This window comes from Panthera uncia, assembly GCF_023721935.1.
Source record: "Panthera uncia isolate 11264 chromosome B2 unlocalized genomic scaffold, Puncia_PCG_1.0 HiC_scaffold_24, whole genome shotgun sequence".
NCBI lineage: Eukaryota > Metazoa > Chordata > Mammalia > Carnivora > Felidae > Panthera > Panthera uncia.
Genome location: NW_026057580.1, coordinates 101,562,063 through 101,584,346, shown reverse-complemented (window position 1 = coordinate 101,584,346; position 22,284 = coordinate 101,562,063). Strand labels below are relative to the sequence as shown.

General features: G+C 39.9%; 1 pseudogene; it reads right to left on the bottom strand.

Moving 5' to 3' along the window:
• Positions 1–5,334: 5,334 nt before the first annotated feature.
• Positions 5,335–6,906, bottom strand: LOC125938995 (pre-mRNA-splicing regulator WTAP-like; annotated as a pseudogene).
• Positions 6,907–22,284: the final 15,378 nt, after the last annotated feature.

Genomic DNA, 22,284 nt, shown 5'->3' with positions numbered 1-22,284 from the left:
CACAGAGCCCGATGCAGAGCTCGAACTCATGAATCTTGAGTTCATGACCTGAGCCGAAGTTGGATCCTTAACCGACTGAGCCACCCAGGTGCCCCCAATCTCCTCAGTCTTAATCAGGCTTTTACCAGTCTAGGAAGGAAAACCACTTACAGAGAGGGTTTCTTTCCAAAAAAAGCTATATTTCTTAAATTTTGTTTTTTCAGATTGGTTAGTTTTAGGCCAATCTTGTCTCTCTCCCGAGGGACTTTAATGAAAGTTGAACATTTCCTACTAAATCACTGAATATTGCAATTTTGGTTAGCACTTGAACTCTGCTGTAAGCTACAACAGGCAATCATTTAACCAGCTATTTTGAAACTCTATAATAAGATTTACCAACTTCAGCCGTAGAAAAATGAGATTTTTCCTCATCGCTCTGCTTTCCTAGATGCAGTTCGTTCACTATTTTAAGACCCATCATGTATATGGCACCACTCCTAGCACTAAATTTTGTATCTGGTAGGATGCTTTTAGTTACAAATAATAGAATATCACTACAGTCTGGCTTAAATCATGATGGGAATAGATTGGCTCAGGTCACTGAGAGTGAAGAGGTAGGGCTTCGGGTGCAGTTCAGCTAGACGTCTCGCTCGGTCTTGTAGTTCTTCTTGTCCCTTCATCCTTATGGATCAGCCTCATCCTCAGGCTGGCTTCCCTCGTGGCCATAAGGTGGCTGCAGCTAAAACTCAATATGCACACTCCTGTCTCCAGGTCACGTGTGGTGGGATTAGGACATTGGGTGGTTTTTTTCCCTTTATCGTTACACAAAATTCAGAGTTTTGCTCCAAGTGGATAGAATTAGATCACATAATCACCTCTGGTTAATAACTGTGTTTTGAAGGGTGGGTCTGTCTTGACAGACCCCGGCCAATGGTTTCTCACCCAGTAGCTGGGGTAGAATAACCCCAACGGATGCCGCCCGGCTGCTTGTCAATGCCTGAAGAGGTGGCCAGAAAAGAATACATTCCATAAAGAGAAAAATAATAATTGGCATTGATTCATATTTTAGATGTGGATGAAATTACATATGATGTAAATGAAGCCCTTCTATTTTCAAGGGATTCCAAATGAAAATAAAAAATGTATGAAAGTGATAATCTCCCCCCAACCCCGCCCCGCCCCTTTCAGGTCTTAGTGAGTATTTTTGTTTGTCTAAGCACATAACAGTGTTAAAATGCGTGAATCTGAGTTTTTGAACTTTTCTGGTCTCCAGTAGGTAAACAAATAACACTTTAAACTTTACGGATGTTGCTGTTTAACAGTATTTCTATACTTTTAAAAATAGCCAACAATCCGAGTAGTGAGTTCACACAACTGCTAAATCCCTAAGACCTTAGCAAGCACATCATTCTTGTATGATTGCATTACTGTATTAGTGCTCATGCTGTCATCACAACACGTGGCAAAATCCTGGGAACCAAAAGGTTAACTCTGGGGAATGAAAGTGCGTTTGACAGCTCCGTATTCACGAGAGCGATCTTGGGTTACCATTTTCAACGCTTCCCCTCTCTCTGCTTCTTTTTATTCCTAAATGATACAGCCTCAGCATGATAATCTACATAAAGCACCCCCCCATAATCATATTAAGATTAAGGAAAATAGGTATGAAACGTTTTATTTATGGTTAGCGACGGTGAGCAAAGAGGAAATAGGCAGGAGAATTTTTGTGACAGCTTACATGCCAACAAATAATCACACGGTTTAAAGTGTACTCCCAAAGCAGATTATACATTTTACGCATTTAATTATAATCATACTTTCCTCTTATCTGATATGAATATCTCCAATTTAAATATAAGCTTAATTGATGCCTATCACTTAATAATCATACTATGATCCAGGCCAATTATAACAATTCTTTCCTGTGAAACTACAGTTAGAAGAATGTCGAGTAGGAAAATGTTTAAATCCTGACATAAAAATGGCTGTGATAAAACCAGGGGCTTTGAATTTCATGGTCCTTTAATACTGCCTTGGAAGTAATGAAAAACCCATTTTCCACCACTTGCTTCAAGGACTTCACTAATAACATCTTCCACAAAAGGCCGATCTTTTTTAAAGAAGGATATTGTGACGTTATTTTAAAGCATTTAAAATTATATAACAAACTTTTAGTGGAATTTCTTAGTCTACCTTTTTCATTCTCCCTAATGAAATACTTGTTAAACAGGTTATTCCATCTTAACCTTATGGAAATGCTGATGACAGAGCATCCATTATTCAATTCAGCTCCAGAAATAAAGGATAACAAGTAGGGAGGAAGAAAGTTATAAATAATCTAAAGAACTAGGAAAAAGGCTTTTCTTTTGGTCTAAACCTCAGGTTCACCTTAGGTGGCAGATTAATGGTGAGTTGATAGCCTGGTCGTCATCGCTGGTGGACATGTGACCTTCACACCGACCTCCCCTGTAGTGTGGCTGGCTGTGAACTTAGAAAGAGACCCGGTGGCGGAGAAATCACCAGGGCTTAAATGGGTCAACAGAATTGGCAGCAATCTTTGCAGACGTCTCTGTGTTAAGCTCTGTGCGTCCTGAATAAAGTCAGCCACATCAAGAAGTGGGATTTCGGAGACTCCTGGAACAGGGCTGTCTAATTAAAAAATGGTTCAAGATGAAGTTTCCCAGGAGCACGGAAATCCAAGGAGAAAATGAGCTTCTTCTTTTAACTTCAGATGAGATCTTTGGCTAGGAAACTGCAAAGGGTAATTATGCAAAATACACATGAGGACACCACAGACTGTCTGGGCTGAGGGAAAAGTGACTTGTGACAGGCTTTGGGTTTGGGCGGCTCGTTTTCCTGGGAGGATCAGGTGCTGGAATGGGGTGTGATTCTAGCAAGTAAGTAACCAGTGGGGAATCAGGGGGCACCTACCCAGTCAGTGCTATGAATGAATGAATGAATGAATGAACTAAGTAAAATTCCATCTCTAACAAAAGACTTTCCTGTAGTAATGGCGGAGGGCAGAGCTATCTTCCCCTTTATCACACACGCTTCTCTCCCGCTTCCCTTCCTTTTCATGGGAAGAAGAATAACATCCAGTTGTGAACCACACAGTCAGGACCTCAGAATAGTGCCTGGAAGATTCTTAGGCTAGCTAACCTCCTTATTGTTAGAAGCTGATTTTATCCATGTACAGATGCTGATGGTATTTTTTTTTTAACATTTTCATTTATTTTTGAGAGACAGACAGAGCACGAGCGGGGGAGGGGCCGAGAGCGAGGGAGACACAGAATCCAAAGCAGGCTCCAGGCTCCGAGCTGTCAGCACAGAGCCCGACGTGGGGCTCGAACCCACAAACTGTGAGATCATGACCTGAGCTGAAGTTGGACACTCAACTGACTGAGCCACCCAGGCGCCCCTGATGGTATTTCTTAGAATGTCCAAATGGGGCGCCTGGGTGGCTCAGTTAAGCGTCTGACTCTTGATTTTGGCTCAGGTCATGATCTCACAATCTGTGGGACTGAGCCCCAGGTTGGGCTCTGTGCTGACAGTGTGGAGCTTGCCTCGGATTCTCTCTCTCCCCCTCTCCCCCTGCCCCTCCCCTACTCACACATGCACTTGTGCTCACACGCTCTCTCTCTTAAAATAAATAAACTTAAAAAAAAGTCCAAATGGACGAACCAGCATAATATTTGTATCAATATAAGTGTTAAGAACTGTTTCCTAAATATTTCATGGCATTATTATTTCCTTGGAATCATTACATTCCACAAGACTGCCTTGGTCAGACCTAGTTTTATAATAAAATATAGAGTCTTATGTTCTAGACCAAACTAGATGAAACTTCAACTTGAACCATTTTTTAAATTAGCTGGCATGTAGCACTTCATGCCACAACAAATGACATAAAATGAGTCTTTGGAAAATGCCTCACATCTCTTCAAGGCAGGAATGTCTTTGAAAAGTCATTCTCTTCTGCTGAAATTAGACTTGATTTCGTATTATTGTCTTCATTTTGCGACATTTGTAAAAGACGAACTACCTACAAACTATTTTAGACTCTTCCTGTTGGGAATGAGGGAGTGGTTACATCTGAGTTAGCAGGTGGGCACATATAAAAGACAAGATGGCCAGTTCATCTCATGGAACACAAAATCATAAAATTTTAGGGCTGAAATGGGCCTCAGAGAACATCTAACCCAAGTACCTCATTTAAAACATGAGAACAAAGAAGCCACCTAGGCCATATGCTTGTGAATTAGAAATGTGGTCATTAATAGAGTACAGTAAGAGACACTATTTATATAGCTATATAATATGTAAAGCTTATATATAGCTAAAATAGTGGATACTATTTCAGTACCTATGATGTAGAAGAGGCATTGAGCTGGCCATCTTGGCTGGTGACTTCCTGCTAAATTACACTAAGAATTGGAAACACGATGTTTTCCAAGTGTTAGCCACTCTTTTCACAAACATATGAAGGATCTAATCTTAGCTGCAATCACCCCATTTAATTTAAAGGGGGGAGGAATTCTGAAAATATTTTTTAAGTCAGAGAGTTTCTTTGAAGTTCTATTCAAGACACAATTTTTTTTTTTCAAGGCACATTTAATTTACTATCAGGAAGGCAATACAAAAGGCCCAGACGCAAATGAAGGAAACACATTCCCCCATTAACACCAAGCACGATGCCCTTTCAGTGTGTGCCTGTTGAATGCCATGGGGACTTAATTTCAGTACCGAAAAAAATGCAGTGATTCTCAGCACAGCCAACATCCTTATAGAACCTAGTAGTGAAATGAATGTTTATGACACCTCAGTTTCAACCTGAAGTCTCATAGAACACCTTTCTGTCTGCAGTCTTTAATAAGATTATCTACAGCACTAACAACCATTCAAAGAACGAACCATTGATTAAAACCACACTGACTTTAGGCTCAATCAAGTAATATAGAGCTCCAAACTAAATGGCTAAATATATGAACTGCTTATACAGACATCTATTATTTGATTCTCTCATAACTATTAAGTTGGTTCTTAGCAAATAAACTCTTTAAAGGCAAAATTCACCTCACTTGGGTTTTGATCCAATAGTTTAACAATCATCATGAAATCCACAGTCTTATGGGCAAAACGGATCTACAGGGTCTCTAGGTCACTATGCTCAAGGTTAAGAGCGAGGCATATTCCATTCTTCACATTTTATGGAATTTTATATGTTCAATTCATGATTTTTAATCTACGTTTACATTCCTCCCAACTGTCTGAAGACACAGTGTGCCACAGACTTAAGGCTTCTGTTTGTCCGTCTATTTTCTTCAAACAGAAACATTTCTCAAGTGTCCACACGTTCTAGAAGGGGAATTTTTTGGAGGCGGCCACTTCTTAGGAATAGTCCGACACCGTCAGGCCTCTGAAGCAAACGCTGAAACACAAGGTTCATCTGATAAGTTTTACGTGAACCGTTACAGGCTGGATAGTATAAGAATGCGATTTTTTTTTTGGCTCAAAAAGTCTGAGTTGGGGTGTGGAAACGAGTATTTGGCTGTCCTGACACTGCTTCCTCCCTGTGGGACTGTCATGGAGGTCTTGACTGGGGAGTACGATTTGTTTACCTACTAGGAGTAAACTTCCAGGCACTCAGTTCATTTTGGGCTTGCTCTGGTTTGCCTTTAGTCTGTTCTGGTTCACCTTTCATTTTTAGGAAAAACAAGCTGATCACTGGGTCCACCCTTGTTGATCTCAGTTGGGCAGCACTCTGCTGCTGGACTCGCCCGAATTAATAGATTTGAGCGCTACATGCTACTTCCTGCTCCTTGCTTGTCAGTCGTATTACAAGGATGTCTTCCCTGTGAGCAGACTCTTGTGTCTTTAGTTTTTCTTCAGAGTCCCTTAACCCAGTTACCTTACTGGAACTGAGGTCTGTGTGCCCGCCCTCCAGAGCTTGGACATATGCTTCCGATTGTCTCCATTGGAGAATTAACTCATCTCAGGCCGTAACTTTGAAGTGTGTTTCACTCAAACCTTTTTGGGAAGAGATTCCTCGTTGGTCATCTTGAATCCTCTCTAGACAGAGTCCCCACGGGTACCACCGGTCACACAGGCCAAGGCGGCCCTTCCCACTCACCCAGGCCACCAGCCCATGCTACCGCTACCCCTACAATGCCCCTCACGCCACAGCCCCGGTGCTCCCCTTTATTTGCTAAGATGTAATTGCTGAGAAGGAAGATTATTTATAGTCTTAAGGCTAATCATTGTTATCCTCAAATTTTTCCTGTAGTGGAACTCAAAAATATACTTAGCTATTCTGCTTTTGTCTAACAATATGGAGAATACAAGTAGTAGAGGAAGCCTGAGTTCACCTAAATAATATTTGAGGTTCTCTAAGTAAAAATGCTCTGTGGGATACAACTGGCTAAGTTTTCACGACTGGGCTCAGAGGTGGTGGTTGGGGAGGTAACAGCTATTTTAATCAAGAGACATGATGCCTAGCTCAACACAGTTTACTTCCTTCATCTCATTATTACACTTTGCTTCCTTGTAAACTCTTTTGAACACATAGTTTTTGAATGGTGATAACTGATTAAAGCAATTTGGCAATAAATGCTATAATTCGGTGTAATAAGGACATACATGTCTAGACAAAATAATATCATAAAATGTGTAGAAAAAAATCATGGCCTTGAATGGGGTTCTGCATAACCAATGCAGCATTTCACACTATCAAACCCTGAATTTTCCACACTGGCAAATGGGAAGTGACATTCATTAAAGAAGTGAATAAAGATTGTCTGGCTAAGTCCTGAAACAACAAGGAAAATTTAGAGGCAATGTCTCGACATGATATGCTGAAAGCTGGCTCTATATTTGCAGGTGATTTAAAGCTCTTTCTTTCATAAAGTTCTAACAAAAGTGCCATGTTTTCTTTTTTCTAGCATGTTCCACAGAGAATATTCCAGTATATAGATTACCAAGGGGAAAAAAATACACACCTGGACTAAATAACAAGACTAATCAAAGGTCAATATACAACCCCAAGCCTCAAATCCTTATTGACCATGTGGACTTGGATATAAACCTTCAACTGCAAATCATAGCAGCTGCTAAGGGAGGAAAAAGCCGGTAAGAATGGAAAAGAAACATACGGGCATACATTTCTGGGAGGTTCTTTCTGGTTTTTAATGCCGGCTGTAGAAAGATCACATGAAGCTACCTGAGTCCGTATGGCGTCTAATTTGTTGTCCTTTCTCTTACAGCTCTGATGAGTCCTTGGGGAATTAGGTCAAATAACCAATGCCCAAGTGTCTAGAAGATGCTTGGGTAGGACTGCAGTGGTCCAGTCATGCTAGGAAGAGCCCCCTCCCTGGTGAGAAACAGGGGGTCCATGCTGTTCCATCAGAACTTTGATTCTTGAACTACACGGTAAAGAATTCTCAATAATCAAGGTCATCAGACAGCAGGGGATATGAACTGTCAGACCATTTGAGGAATCCATTCCAATTGATCTGATACCGAAGAGTAAATTTTCCTTCAGAATCAGTTTTCAGTATCTGGGAGTCAGAAAGCAAAGCACTGGGTTTACCCTCTGTAGCATGAGCAGTAAGGGGTGTTATTTGTTCAGATCAGCAGACATTCCTATCCATGCAATCTTTCATTCTCCTAACCATTTCTAAAATGGGTATCTACTGTGCCATGAAAAGCATATAGATTAGAAACTGCTTCTTTACATCTTGCAACAGAGAATGATGCAGACTTAGTGTCTTTTTATATCTCTACAGAAACATCAGATAGGTTGAAGCCAAGATGTATTTTTCAAGGGCCACGCTGGGCTCTCTGCACACAGGACAATCCTTTAACACGGCCTCCAGTAAAGCCCCCTGGGTTTCCCCATGAGAAAGATGAACAGGTATGAAGAAAAATCTTAGCAGATTTTTCATGCCATTTGTGAAATTTAAATTTATAAATAAAAATGGACAGTAAATCAAGGAACATCAACAGAAATAAGACACATCCATCAAGTACCTTACCTTACAAGCGTCTAGGGAAAGAGTCAGGGAACACAAACCATGAAAAGCCTGGTAACCATTGATTCAAGGCTTATGTGTTTTTTAGACCCAATTATATATTGATAAATACAAATATATAAAATAATATATAATAAAATATAAAAATATACAATCTATAAATAAAAATATCTTCCCCTCCAAATAAATATATAGAGTTCCAGGAAGTAGTCCCAGGAACTCAATCTGCCTTCAGAGCGAGTAGACGTAGGCACCAAATTATATGTATAATTTTCACCTGTGTATCTATGGCATCTATATTCCTCGCGGTTATTGCCGGCTACTCCATTCTTCCCTCCTTCCCTTCTCTCCTGCCACCCTTTCTTTCCTTTCTCTCACAGGAGACTCTCCTCATCACCAGAAGAGATGTGTTAGGGAAAACAAAATGGCGAAGAACCAACAGTGCATGTGACAAAACAGGAATGCTTGGTTGCCACCAAATTGCTCTGGGTTAACCCCATCCTCTTTCCACAGGAAACAACTTTTCGGAGTTTGCAAAGGAACAAAATGAAGGGTGTCTAGTCCCAGCCTCTCATTTGGGGGACATAGAGAACAAGGGGGTGAAACTGGCTTGCTGAAGTCCCACTGCGCAACTGATGACGAAATCTCCCTGAGAGACAGACTTGATTAAAGGTCTCCAAGAACATTTACTCAATGACAGAAAGTTTAAGAAAAGATGCCACATGCAATAGTCACGGTCATCATCACATCACCTTTGCCTGGAATGAAAAGAAGCAACGGACAAAATACAGATGTTTTCCTGACGTTTTACGTGGAAAGGCCAAAGAGACTAGCTTTATATCACGCGTTAAAACAACAGCAACAATGACCACAAAACAAGAGAGAGTGTAACACTTTTCAGTCTGTGAAAGAGGAGTGTGAAATTGTGGTGGGAGGTTTTTCCCTTTCCCCCAAGGACAGACAGCTTGGATTAAGAACTCAGAAAGATTTCTCTCGAAAGATTTTAAGGCCTGAAACACACAAGTGCCAAGGGATGCTGTGAAATTTCTTTTGCTAGCAGCCTTTAAGATTCTATCTTTCAGGGTTGGTTTACATGTAATGTGGCTGTGACCCTGCATTACCCTTCAAAGCCTCTAAGAAGCTACGATTGCATCATTTAGGGTCTGACTTTAAAGCCTGTGCACCTGTGATTACAGTGTATTAAATTCAAAACTTGGAAAGAATTAAGCATTATCCAAGTGTTGAATTTAATGACACCAATTTGCATTTACAAAGCAGCCTCATGATTATTTTGCTTTATATTCAACCTGTCCAGGTGGTAGAAAGGTTCTGCTTCCCTCTTACCCCCCTCCCCCCTCCCCCCAATTTGGAAGGGAGGAAAAAAGAGATCCAGGCAGGACAGTGACTCGGTAAAGTCACCTCTGAGTCCCAAGGAGGGGTGGCCTCCAAAGAGTCCCAGTGTGCATACTTTCCACAGTGTATTTGCCTTTGGTTCTTGAGGAATCAGGACTCTAGTCACACCCCTTTATTATAAAAATAAATTATATAGGAAAATGGTTCCTCTTTTATATTTTCTATAAAGCTTATTTTTATTTCTTTAATTTTTATCTCTTTTGAAATTATAATTTTTAATAGTGTTTGTTTTTTCTGAGGACCACCCAAATCAGAATCTTTTATGCTTGTTGGAAAAAAAAAATAGATTTCCCGGCTCTGCTGATTATGTACCCGATTTGAATCATAGGGGACAGCATCCCCCAAATCTGCATTTTAAACTAATACCCCAGATGCTTCTTATGCATTGTTCTAATTCTTAAGTATTACTTAAATCAATTCTATAGACTTGCCCTAAAAATCACAACTATCTAATTGCTTTCAAAGAGCAACAACGATAACAAAAGTATAAGCTATAATGTTGGAATAAAAACATATCATTAGACAAACAACACGGTAAGCTGTACTAAAAAGAAATGCACAAGAAGAATCCTGCCTAAAATCTTTTTCCTCGTGTGTAAATCCTCTCTTTGCTTCATTTTCACAGGACACATTGATATTTATGAGTCTGTGTGCCATTTCATAGCAAATTAAAGGTAATCATCTGCCTCCTTTTCTGACTCGGTTTTTATGGGATTGACCCTGCCTATATTCAATATTCTTCTTATTGTTGGACTCAAATCCTCAAGGAAAATCAACATAAAAGCCTTCACTGTAACCAAGCGAATAACACGAACAACCAGAAAAAATCCATCAGTGTCTGAGAAAAGTTAAGCTCTGATATGGTTGGTGTATACTTCAAACTTGCCCCACATCCAAATTTCCCAACCTTGACTCAGAAAAGGGGCTTCCGTGCAGTTGCCAACTATTTACAATTTTCAAATGTTACCTTAAATTTGAGCCTCTCTTTAGTATTCAAGCCCCCTCTTCTCTTTGCAACAAAGCTTAGAACCTGAACAGCCTTGGTGACAGAAGTTTGCCAGCAGAAGTATCATGAATGGGTTTTGACTCCCAGCTGATGAAGTTGTGCACAGTACGACCGACAGATGTTTGCTTATGAAGGAGTTACACATGCCTAAAATACCTTTCCATGCATGGTGAGAAAGAAATAGCCATTTCAGATGTACCGTTGCCCCTGGCCACAAGCTCTTTATGTAGAAATGCCATTTTGCACAGCGTAATCTCAAAAGCAGGAACAGGAAGACAGGAGGGTCTCACCAGGGACAGCAAGAGATCTAATGAACAGCAGTCTTGTCTCCTATTAAGTGACAACAAACTTAAAGCTATGCCAGGTAGCCCGGTGCCTGTTTACTCTGTAAGATCAATCTTTCAACATTATCTGTGAGAAATCGTAACGCAAGATTATCAGGTGACCAAATCCAAGGAGAATTGGTACCAAAAAGCTATATCTCTTGCCAGTTGACATTCGTTACAGGGGACTCACCAGTGGGTCTGTGGACAGACAAGGAGATAGCAATGGGAAAATCGTCCGTTCATTTATTGTGGCACTATTTGGTTCTAATTAATTATGAAATACCACAGGCTACTAGTCAGCATGTGACAGCTGGGGTTTTGTCAAAGCAAAGAAAGGTCAATAATTTGAGAAACTGCAATAACTCTGATATTAAATTTTTACAAAGAACCAAAAGGGGAGGGATGCCGGGATATTTTGTAAGATCTTTAAGTAAGCATAATATCGAGTGTGCTTTTAGACTAGAGACGGAGCCGGATGAAAAATCTGATGAAATTATTTTTTTATTAGAGATCAGTCAGAAGATTAGCTCTGAATGTGTCACCTTTAACAAGCCAACCGCTGTCGCTGCACCGCCATGGGCCACTTGTGGAAGGGAATTGGCGTAAGTCCTCTGGACGGCACTAGGGCAACATATACGGAGCCTTCAAAATACGCATGCCATAGGACCTCACAATTTAAGTTCTGGAAATTTAATCTAAGCAAATAATTGTAAGTATTAAGTAAAGATGGATTACAGGGTCATTCATAATGGCTCAGTTTGTAAAAGCCAAGAGTGGGAAGCCACACAAGTGTGCTAAAAATGAAACGCAGGTCAGACTACGGTACAACCATTCAAGGGATAATGCACATTTGTAAAGGCAGTTCAGCATGGGACATCCTCAAGATATGTTATTTAATTGTTATTTATGTTATTTAGTGCTTTGGATATATTATTCAAAAAGAAGTCTAACCAAATATTATAATTGGTAGAATCCAAATGCATGTGCAGTAACTGAGCTTTGGTGACTTTCCCAGACCAAGGGTTTATCTTAAGAATGTACCCAGAATGAAGGCTGGGTCTGAGTGTTTCCAGGGAAAAAAGACTATATGGGGAAAGTGGTGTCTCTACACGTCCAGGAAGGTTAGGTACAAACTGCTGTTCCAGGGCACTAAATCCCAGCCACAGGAAGCACTATGACAGGTGTCAGAAGTGAGCAAAATGGCTCTGGTATTCCTATACCTATTTCCTTATATTTTATCCTAAATGACAAAGGGCATATTATGTTAGGCCAATGATTTCCTAGCTTTTTATTTTAAAAATTTCTTAAAATAAAATAATACATAAACATATACAATATATAGAAATTTATAGAGTTGGTTAAAATGTATGCAGGGGACTTCTAGAAATCTCTAGCAGTGTGGACAACCAAATATCTGGACTGATCATCTTGCTGAAAACAAGTAGAAATTCCTAGACAAAATACTATAGTAGTTTATGACTGGAGGGCCAAAACCCAGTGAAAGCAGGAATCTGAAGAGGTAAGGTACATGCTGAAGGCAACAGGGCTTTGAGGGCTTTGATGTCAAAGCGAACTTGAACATGGGCTTTCATGGTCCTATGAAACACACAGGGTGGGAGACAAAGAAAACCAGGGTCCATCCAAGGTCTCTAACATGAGGTCCTATAAGGACATGAGGTAGGCATGTGAATGGCCTACAGGCTAAGTGTCAGGGAGGACCAGAAATCACATCCCCTCGTGAGACTGAGCAAAAAAAAAATCATAAAATAGAGAACATGAAGGGCACAAGTGCTCAGGAAGAACAGGCAGTAATGAGTAGACCGGCAAGTTTTTTGGATGTTATAACTGTCAAGTGCAGCATAAAAAGGCATTATATTTAGTATGTATTTTAAAATGTGGCAAGTGTGAAAACAGAGTAAAATGAGCAAGCAACTTACAAAAAAAAAAGGCCAAACATTGAAAAAACGCTAAATAAAACTTTCAGGAATTATATAAAGTGTCTTCAGAATTAAAAATTTGGTTGCTACTCCTTTTTCCACATAGCTCAGGGAGACTTAGGAAATTTGAAACTAGATCTGTAGAAATTACTGAGAACGAAACACAGAGAGACAGAGAGATGAGAAATATGAAAGATGAGTCAGTAATACGGATAACAGAGTGAGAGGTCAAACATGTATCTTATTGGAAATCCAGAGGGAGAGGAGAACGGGGGCAGAGGCAACAAGTGGAGATCTAATGGCTATGAGTTTCCCTACTTTTATAGTATTTATGGTATAATTACTATTTTGTACTTTTTATCTCGAATAGCATAAATAAATGAACCTAAAACATGGAAGCAAATTGCTCAACACCAAAGACAAAGAGGTCTTAAAAACATGGGGGTGGGTCCAATTACCTACAAAATTTAACCATTTAATCATGAGTTTACTCCCTCAAATTCACAACAGAAGAGTAACAACAGTGGAGTATCTCTAATGTTCAGAGAGAAAGAGACATGTCAAACTAAATTTCTAGCCTTAATGACATTATCGTTCAAAAACAAACACAAAGGAATATTCAGATAGAGAAAACCTGGAGTCAGCTAGTGAGGCATGGAATTAGAATCTAAGATCAGGGTGCTGGGTGTGCTCATGGCTACCAGGGTATCTTTGCTTCCTGACCTTTTCAGTGAATAGAAAAGAAAATGTTTGCATCCCTACACATATACGTATGCACATGCACATATTACATGCATTATACACATATATGTGCGTTGTAGAAATAATGAATTTACACTGATAGTCCCAATTCCAATCCATTTCCAGATGATTCTTTCTTGCCCTCTTTCTATAGGTGTATGTCAAACCTGGCTCCCAGCAACACATTTATTCACTTGTTGGACCCTATCATAGACCTAAATTGTTTCAGAACTGTTTCACCTACATTACAACAAAACCCCAAATTTACTCAAATGGTTCCCAGATTTGTTTATAGTACTTGCCTCACAATCTTGCCCAAGAAAGAGAGTATACAGTCAGATACTGTGTTCATAAGTTACTTCAATTAGTGTTTTTTCTCCTTTTGGAATTCATTTAAAATACAATTATGTTCATTTGGTTCAGTCTGCCTTCAGTTTTAGCTTTTCCTATCTTCCCAACCTTGTTGATTTATTTTTTTTGAAACGTAGAACATTAACATGCTTTCAAAAGTAAAACTATATAAAAAAGATAAATTCAGAGAAAAGACACTCTTCCCCAAATTTCTTCCTCTTTTTTTAATGTTTATTTATTTTGAGAGAGAGAGAGAGAGAGAGAGAGAGAGAGAGAGAGAGTGCGAGCAGTGCAGGGCAGGGGCAGAGAGAGAGGAAAAGAGAGAATTCCAAGCAGGTCCTACATTGGCAGTATAGAGCTCCACATGGGGCTCAAACTCACAAATTGTGAGATCATGACTTGAGCTGAAGTCAAGAGTTGGAGGCTTGGCCATCTGAGCCACCCAGGTACCCCTCTTGTTTCCTTTTCTTACACAAGAGTTATCAGGCTAACTATGGAGGCATTTTGCTTCTAAAAACTTCAAGACTTAGAGTTAAATAACAGATCAAGATAAAAATTAAAAATATTTATGGAAAAATGGCAATGACGACACTGAATATCATAATATATAGATGCAGCTAAAGTAATACTTAGTGAATGAATTAAGTGTCCATCTTAGGAAGTCAGTATAAGAGCATCAGAATAAAGCAAGCAAAACAGAAGGAAGGAAATGAGAAGAGATGAGAGGAATAAAACCAACCATACAACGAAGAGTGTTAAGACAGACAAAAGGTATTCTTGAATAGCAAATAAAATTTACAAAACTGTTTAGAAACAAATAGAAAAGAAAAACAGAACATATCATTAAATTATACTCAGAAGGAAAGGATGAAATAAATTCACACCTAGCAAATTAAAAATATAGTAAGAGATGTTATTTTTAGTCACTGTATGCTAATAGACAAATGACTTTTCAAACTTCCCCAAAGGTTGACTCAAGAAGAAATAGAAAGTCTGAAAAGTACTGTATCTATTGAATAGTTGGAATCTTTAAGTAAAAGTATTTCTAAAAGAAAATACTAGGTTGTATTTCTAACAAAAGTTCTAATAAAATTTTTTTTTAAGTTATAAATGTACCCAAATTATACTAAAGGGTAGAAAAACAGAGACTATTTACAAAATAGTTTTGTGTGTGTGTGTGTGTGTGTGTGTGTGTGTGTGTTTCTTTTGTTTTTGGGAGCTAATTTGATCTTGATGTCAAAACCTGAGACAAGGATAGTACAAAACAGAAAACCACAGTCCACTCTTTCTCATGACCATATGTATTTGGAGACTGTTAATTGCTTCTAGCTTCAAGTCCCCTTTTGCTTCTTTTAGTAACAGAAATTCACATAGAACTTCATATAACCTGGGCTCATGGCCACCCAGCCATAGGAAAAATAGTTCTTTTCCCTTGCAGCTATGTGTAGCCATGGGATTAACTTTGGGTGAATGAGATGTGAATGGATCTGAGAAGGGCAATTTCTTGGTCACCTTTCCAAGAGACCTATTCAGGACTCTGTCTGTCTTTCAAGTAGCCTAGAAGTGCTGTAACTTGGAAGCCAAGTACAGAATACATAAATCTGCCCTACCAGCCATGAACACACTAAACTACTCCAGACTATTATCAGAAAGAAAAGTAGATGTCTATCTTATATACGCTGCTGTGTGATGAGTTTCTTTGTTACAGCAGCTTGGTTTCTAGCCTAATAATGGATACAAAATAGATATAAGAATCATAAGTAAACTAGGGCGCCTGGGTGGCTCAGTTGGTTAAGCGTCCGACTTCCGCTCAGGTCATGATCTTAAGGTTTGTGAGTTTGAGCCCCACGTCGGGCTCTGTGCTGACAGCTCGGAGCCTGGAGCCTGCTTCAGTTTCTGTGTCTCCTTCTCTCTCTGCCCCTGTCCCGCTCACACTCTCTCAAAAATAAACAAAAAAAATTTTTTAAATCATTAGTAAACTGAATTCAGCAAAGAATATTAAAAATGACCGAATTGCATTTATCCCATGTGTACAAACAAGGGTGGTTTAACATAAAACAATCTATTAATATGTTATATCACATTAGCAGATCAAAGAAGAAAAACAGCATGATGATCTCAATAATTTCATTAAAAAACATTGGGTAACAATGTTTTGTACAGCTACAAAAATGTAATACCAAACTCAATGTGATACATTAAAAGTATTCTTTTTAAGTTAAGAAGGTCATAAAGTACTCTTAGAACTAACTTCTCTTAAGAGTGGTATTGGAAGAAGAAGCAGCACAGTAAGGTAAGAAAAGAAATAAAATAATTAGAAAGAAATAAAATTGTCATTATAGACTGATGATAAAATTGTCTATATCAAAAATCCCAAGGAATTACAAATAAAGTATTATAGTTACTAAGAAAGTTTAGGGGCACCTGGGTGGCTCAGTCGGTTAAGTGTCCAACTCTTGATTTTGGTTCAGGTCATAATCTCTCTGGTTCATTGGGGTTGAGCTGTGTTGGGCTCCACGCTGACAGCACAGAGCCTGCTTAGGATTCTCTTTTTCCCTCTCTCTCTGCTCCCCCACTCACTCATGCACACGCATGCTCTTTCTCAAAGAAAAAAAAATATTTAAAAAGATATTACTTTTAATAGTATCAAAATATGTATTTCACAAGAATAAATCTAGCTACTTTCCTACTTTATGGGGAAAATTTTATTAAAAATTTTTAAAGTCTTCCCTACCCACCAAAAGATAAACTCTGTTCAGAGACAGCATGACTTAAAATCATTATGAGGGTAATTCTTAACAAATTGACCTATTGATTCAATTTCAATCAAAATTCCCATCTAAACCCAATCAGGGATTTCTTTTCATGTATATGGAATAAAATAATAAAATAAACTGATTTTAAAATGTATATGGAGGAACACAGGGTCAAGAATAGCCAATATATTTCTTAAAACAGAGAAAACAAAGAGTGGGGAACTGAAGTTCATGAGGGTTCAGGAATTGTTATTAAATATACTAAGACTAGGTGGTTTGAGAGCGTACATCTGGGAGACATTGGGTCTATTTCACAGCTGGTGCTGTCGATTAGTGAGTAGAACATGACTTTTTATTAAACGTCATTAGTCATCTAAAAAAAAAAAACTGAAGTAGATCCTAACCTCACACCATAAACACACATCAATTTGGGGTGGATTAAAAATACAATGGAACACACAATTATAGAACTTTTGGAAGATGACGTAGAAACTATTTTATGACCTGGGGTGGGAAGGACTTTTTATTCAACACACGATAAACTTCTGGAGACAAATTGGGAGACATTGAAAGGCAACATTTAGGGCTCAGTTTCTGCAAGTAAACACTTCACGTGGGAGAAAGGGATGCCCAATATCTAATTTGGGCAAATTGCAGTATTTGTGGAAAGCATGAGAAATTAACCCACCAACACAGGCTTCTCCTGCAGATTTCCTTCTTATACTGCAGTGGACTGACCACACCGCCCGACAGCAGCCAGGCAGTGTTAGTAAGGCAAAGCAATGAAAAATACCATCAACACGCACCAATAGGACACATAGTTCATTGAAATATCTTGCATAAGCAATAAGATAAATACTAAAGGTTAATATTGAGTCACGAAGGACATACTTTCCTATCAATATTAACAGATGTACTACATTAGCACCTGAAAGCTACACTTAACATTTTCATCTGTAAAATAGAAAGAAGTAATTCCTAGAGTATATAAAAATGATACATAGCTAGAGACCTTTGCCATGAACTACCCCCAAAATTATTTGGTTATAAGACAATGAATCATGGAAGCACCACTGAAAGCTGAGGCTATAGAACATAAGACTTTTTCCTCTAGGCCAGTCCTCACAAGCTGGTGACCCTATCTATACTTATTGCTATAAATATTTTAATCCCATTCCCTCCTGTAAGCTACCTGCTCATAGATCTATAAAATCCAGTTAACTGTAAAGAATGTCTTCTCCTTTTCTCCCTTCCTTCTCCCTTCCCTCCCCCCTTTCTTTCTCTCCTTCTCTTCTTTTACCTTCTTCTCCTTCTTCTTCTCCCTTATTTTGTAATAAACAGAAATTACTGACAACTGAAGACAATTAAGGAAAAGATATTTTCTTTATAAAGAGGAGAGAGAGGACTAAAAACTGAATTTGAGCATATTTTAAACTGATTTTAATAAATGAAAAATATAACCCTAATGTGTTTCCAATATCAGATGCTTATTATATTTTCAGGAGTCTAGGACAATTTTTCTCTGTATGCTAGAAACAGAAGAGAGCCCTATTTTCCTTATCTAAATAATTTCAGGCACATATCAGATCAATAAACTAGAGCTGGCATAAAACAATGATTATTTCATAAGGACAAGTCCTTGTGAAATAGTCATAAATGTCTAGACTTGTAGCTGTGACTTCTTTTACAATGACAGTAGATCTGAAACATGAATTACTTTCCTTCCTACAAAAACAACTTTGTAATACTGGATAGGCAAACACTGAAAAAGCAATTTTAATAACTGTCCTGAGAACACATTGGCCTCTATTTTCAAGTTTCTAATTTATGTACTCAATTCCAGTGAAAGAACGTGGATATTGCACTGTTCCCATCCATGGCTCCCTCTTTTCTTCAGCCTGTGTCTTCAAGCTAACTTGGCTCAATGCTGTCATGCAGCTGAGGGTACTCTGTCCCGCAGATTAGTGAGTTCTGAAGATGTGAGTCAAGGTCATCAGCTGGCATTAAGGTTAAAGTGCTCTTTTGGTACTAGGAATTCACCAAGGCTAATTGGGATGCCATATCTGCTGATACTCACTCTGATCTGCATTTGATATGTTTAATGATATGCATTAAACCTACATATTGCTAAAAAAAAAAATATGTCAAAGACATGTTGAAAAGAAAACCAGAGGCCTAAAATGGTGTCACTTAGGTGGGTCACCAAGGTCTTAATACCTAACCTGCTTGCAGTCTCAAATTCCCCCAGAAATGCAATTCAGTCGGGACTATCTTGCTAAGCACCAATGCAGTAATCTGTTACTTGGGCCCCTCTCCCTCCCCCAAAGGAACATGAGATAATAGACTCTCCCCCTCCACCTCAGGGAAGGTGACCTGGTCTTTTCATTTGCTAATAACTTTCTTGCTCCACCCTCCTTCTTACAAAAACTTTCCATTCTATATGATTTCTCAGAGCTCCTCTCTACTTGCTAGATGGAATGCTGCCTGTTTCATGAATTGCTTAATAAAGCCAATTAGATCTTCAAATTTACTCCATTGATTTTTTTTTTTTTTTTTGAAACGTAGTGTTTATAAACTTGATTTCCCTTCTGGCTGCCCTTCCCTCTCATGTCTTTTGGACTTCCACTCTTGTGGTGCTGTCTTTCCATTAATTCCTGGGCTGGCATCAGCAATGAGGCCAGAGCTTGGCATCCTTGGGTTGACTCTTAATGTGCCCTACACACAGCTCATGTTCAAGGGTTTTGCTCTTGGTAGTCCCTGCCACTGCCTTGGCCCTGCTGTGGCCTCTTCAGAAAAGGGATTATGCCATCTTTGGACAATGGTTGGAGGAAAATGGATTTAGGTCACCTAGTCACCTGAGACGTTACAGTACTTACTCTGTTGAAAACTTTTGCAAGATTCCCGCCTTGGCATGTGTTTTAGGTGTTCTTCGTCTTATACCTCTTTGCTTATATCTTCAGGGTTTCCTCCCTAGCTGGGGTTGAAATTGGAGCCACAGGAAAATTAAATTTGTGGTAGTCAGAATTTTGACTCCTGCACCCCTGCTCTCTGGTGACACACCATGGTTATGTTATATTACGTGACAAAAGGACTGCTGATGTAATTAAAGTGATGGGCCTTAAAATAGAGAGATTAACATGGATTATTGGATGGGTCCAATCTCACAGCAGAGACTTTCTCCATTTGCAAGCAGAGGATGGATCAGAAGAGGAAGTAAAGAAATTCAAAATGTGGGAGGGACTAGACCCAGGACTGCTGGCTTTGGAGACGAAGAGGGTCATGAGCTAGGGGATATGAACTGCTTCTAGAAGCTGACAGCAGGGAAGGCAAGGGGAACTATAGCCACACGGAACTGATTTGTGCCCAACAGTGTAAATGAGTCTAGGAGCAAACAACCACCCATCCCACCTGCAGGGCTTCCACATAAGAGCCCAGGATGCCAACACCTTGATTCTGGCCTTGTGAGGCTCAGAGCAGAACCAGCTAAAGCCACCAGTACTTCTGACCTACAGATCTGTGACATACTAAGTTTGTGCTGTTTTAAGCCATTCAGTGTGGGGTGTTTTGTTACAGAAGTAATAGAACACCAAGAAGAGTTACTATTTTTCTCATAATTTCCCATCTCTCTTTTCTCCATTCAAACAGAAAGTTGGTTCTGTGTTCTAGTTTGGGGGAGCCATGAGGTATGGAGTGTGCCCAGAATTAGTTGGCACATTGTCCTGACCTTTGTTTATAGAAATATAAGGCTGAAGGGAAAACAGGGTCCTGGGCTTGGATAGGAGGACGTCCAAGCAGAGGGAATGGGGGAGAATGTCTGCTGATCCTGAGCTATCCCTGGGTTTGTGGGCAGGAGACTGGAAAGGAGGATATGGGGGGATCACCAGAAGTGTTCTCAGGAACTAGTAACCCAAGAAAGGATCCACTGCCTGGCATGACCTCAGTGGCCGGACCAGGTGAAGGGTCACCACTGGGAGCATTGTTGAAAAGCCCACGAATGATGTGAAGCCTGCCCACCGCTCCTAAGCTACTCCTACATCGTGCATGACTCTATGTTCACCTGAAGAGCACGAGGGCCTCCTGAGCCAGGACAGATGTGGCCAACAGTCCCACCCACCATCTTACCACAACAAAGCCACGGTTCTCTGCCTCTCGCTACATCCAGGGGGGTTGTAGGGTGTGCTTTTCCAACACCTTTCAGTCACGCCTACCATCACCATTCTTCTTGGCTCCCCATCCTCCAAGTACAGCGCTGCTCCTGGTGCTGCCACTCCTGGGGCTGCCCCGCCCTCCCAGCCACACCACTCTAGTCCCTGCCGCACCTGTTTCAGGGCTCTGCAGCCGCCTGGGTGTGGAGGGGGTGGGAAAGTTCCTCCATTCCCCCCCCCCAGGAGCTATGGTCACATGCTCAAAAAGCAGCCCCACTCCCTGGCTTTCTGCAATCTCCAGAAATCTCAGCACAGAGCAGGTGACCACATACTTCTACATCCAGCCCGGGGCACTTTTGATGGTGAAAGGAAGAGCAATTGACAATTATACAAGGACAGCACGTAAACTGAGATCGCCTCAGACAAATTGGTGGTGGGGTCACCTTAGCAAAAAGGATCTTTCCTTTGTTTTTTGGTTTTTTTTTTGGCCACAGTCCCTGTTCTCTGCTGTGCTGGGACAGTCCTAGTATGCACTGGATATGTCAGGGGGAAGGTCGTGTTCTAATTGATACACTGTGCTGTGCTCCAGGTCTCTCTGCCTTGTCAACCTTTTATTCCTTGGGCCACACTGAGTTCATTTTCCCTTCTTGCAGGCTCAGCTCTTTGCTGGGAAGCTCCTTGTCCCTCAAGCAGATAGGTTCACGTCAGATTATCCCTTCATCCTTCAGGCAGACCTGGGCTTGGACTAAAGGATACACACAGTTCATACATGAAGCCATCCATTTGCAAGTTAAGGGCTTATGATCACACAGCGAGAAACTATTTGAGCTGGAACCGGATTCCAAGTCTTTCACATTACATTCCCAAGCTGTTTGTATTTTTTTATTTTTTATTATATTAAATACCATGAAGTTCCAGGTAGCTAGACGGTAGGCTCCTTGAGGGCAAAACCTATAATTCTTGGCGGGGCCAGAACTAGGTTCTTAAAGTTTCTTCATCAGGCACTTCACTCCTTTCCTCACGTATCCCAAGAGAATCTGATGATTGTAGCTTTCCAAAAGCTACACGTCCAGAAAACTAAAACGTAGCCGCTTTAGAAATTTCTGTGACCCAGAAGCACAGAAGGAAAGTTTCACCTAAGCTAAAGTTCATCAAACGAGAAACTTTAATAGCAACTGAGCCTGAATACCCATGTCATTGGTCACAGGGGAGGCAACATTCCCTCCATAGCAGGTAGAAGAAAAGAGTTTAGAACTAATGCCTTAAGAATTCTTTGTCTGAAGTGGTTGTGTCTCCATAGAGACTTATCTGGTTCTCACTCCCACAGAGTGTGAGGATTCTGATGTTTGCATAGCCTTCAGAAAGACTCACACATTTAGATTTTATTGCTATAAAATGATCAGGTATAATTTTGTGAGGTAAGGTCAGAAAATATTGTAGCCTCTTATGCTCCCCTTTTAGAGCTAATTTATTAAGTTAAAAAAAAAAGGGAAGAAATGTGCCTTCAAACAAACAGACTAAATTAGACCTTTCAAAACACTTGTCATTAAAAGATGGTTTGTTGAAACTTCAGACAGGTTAAACGTACGCCACAATTTGAGTG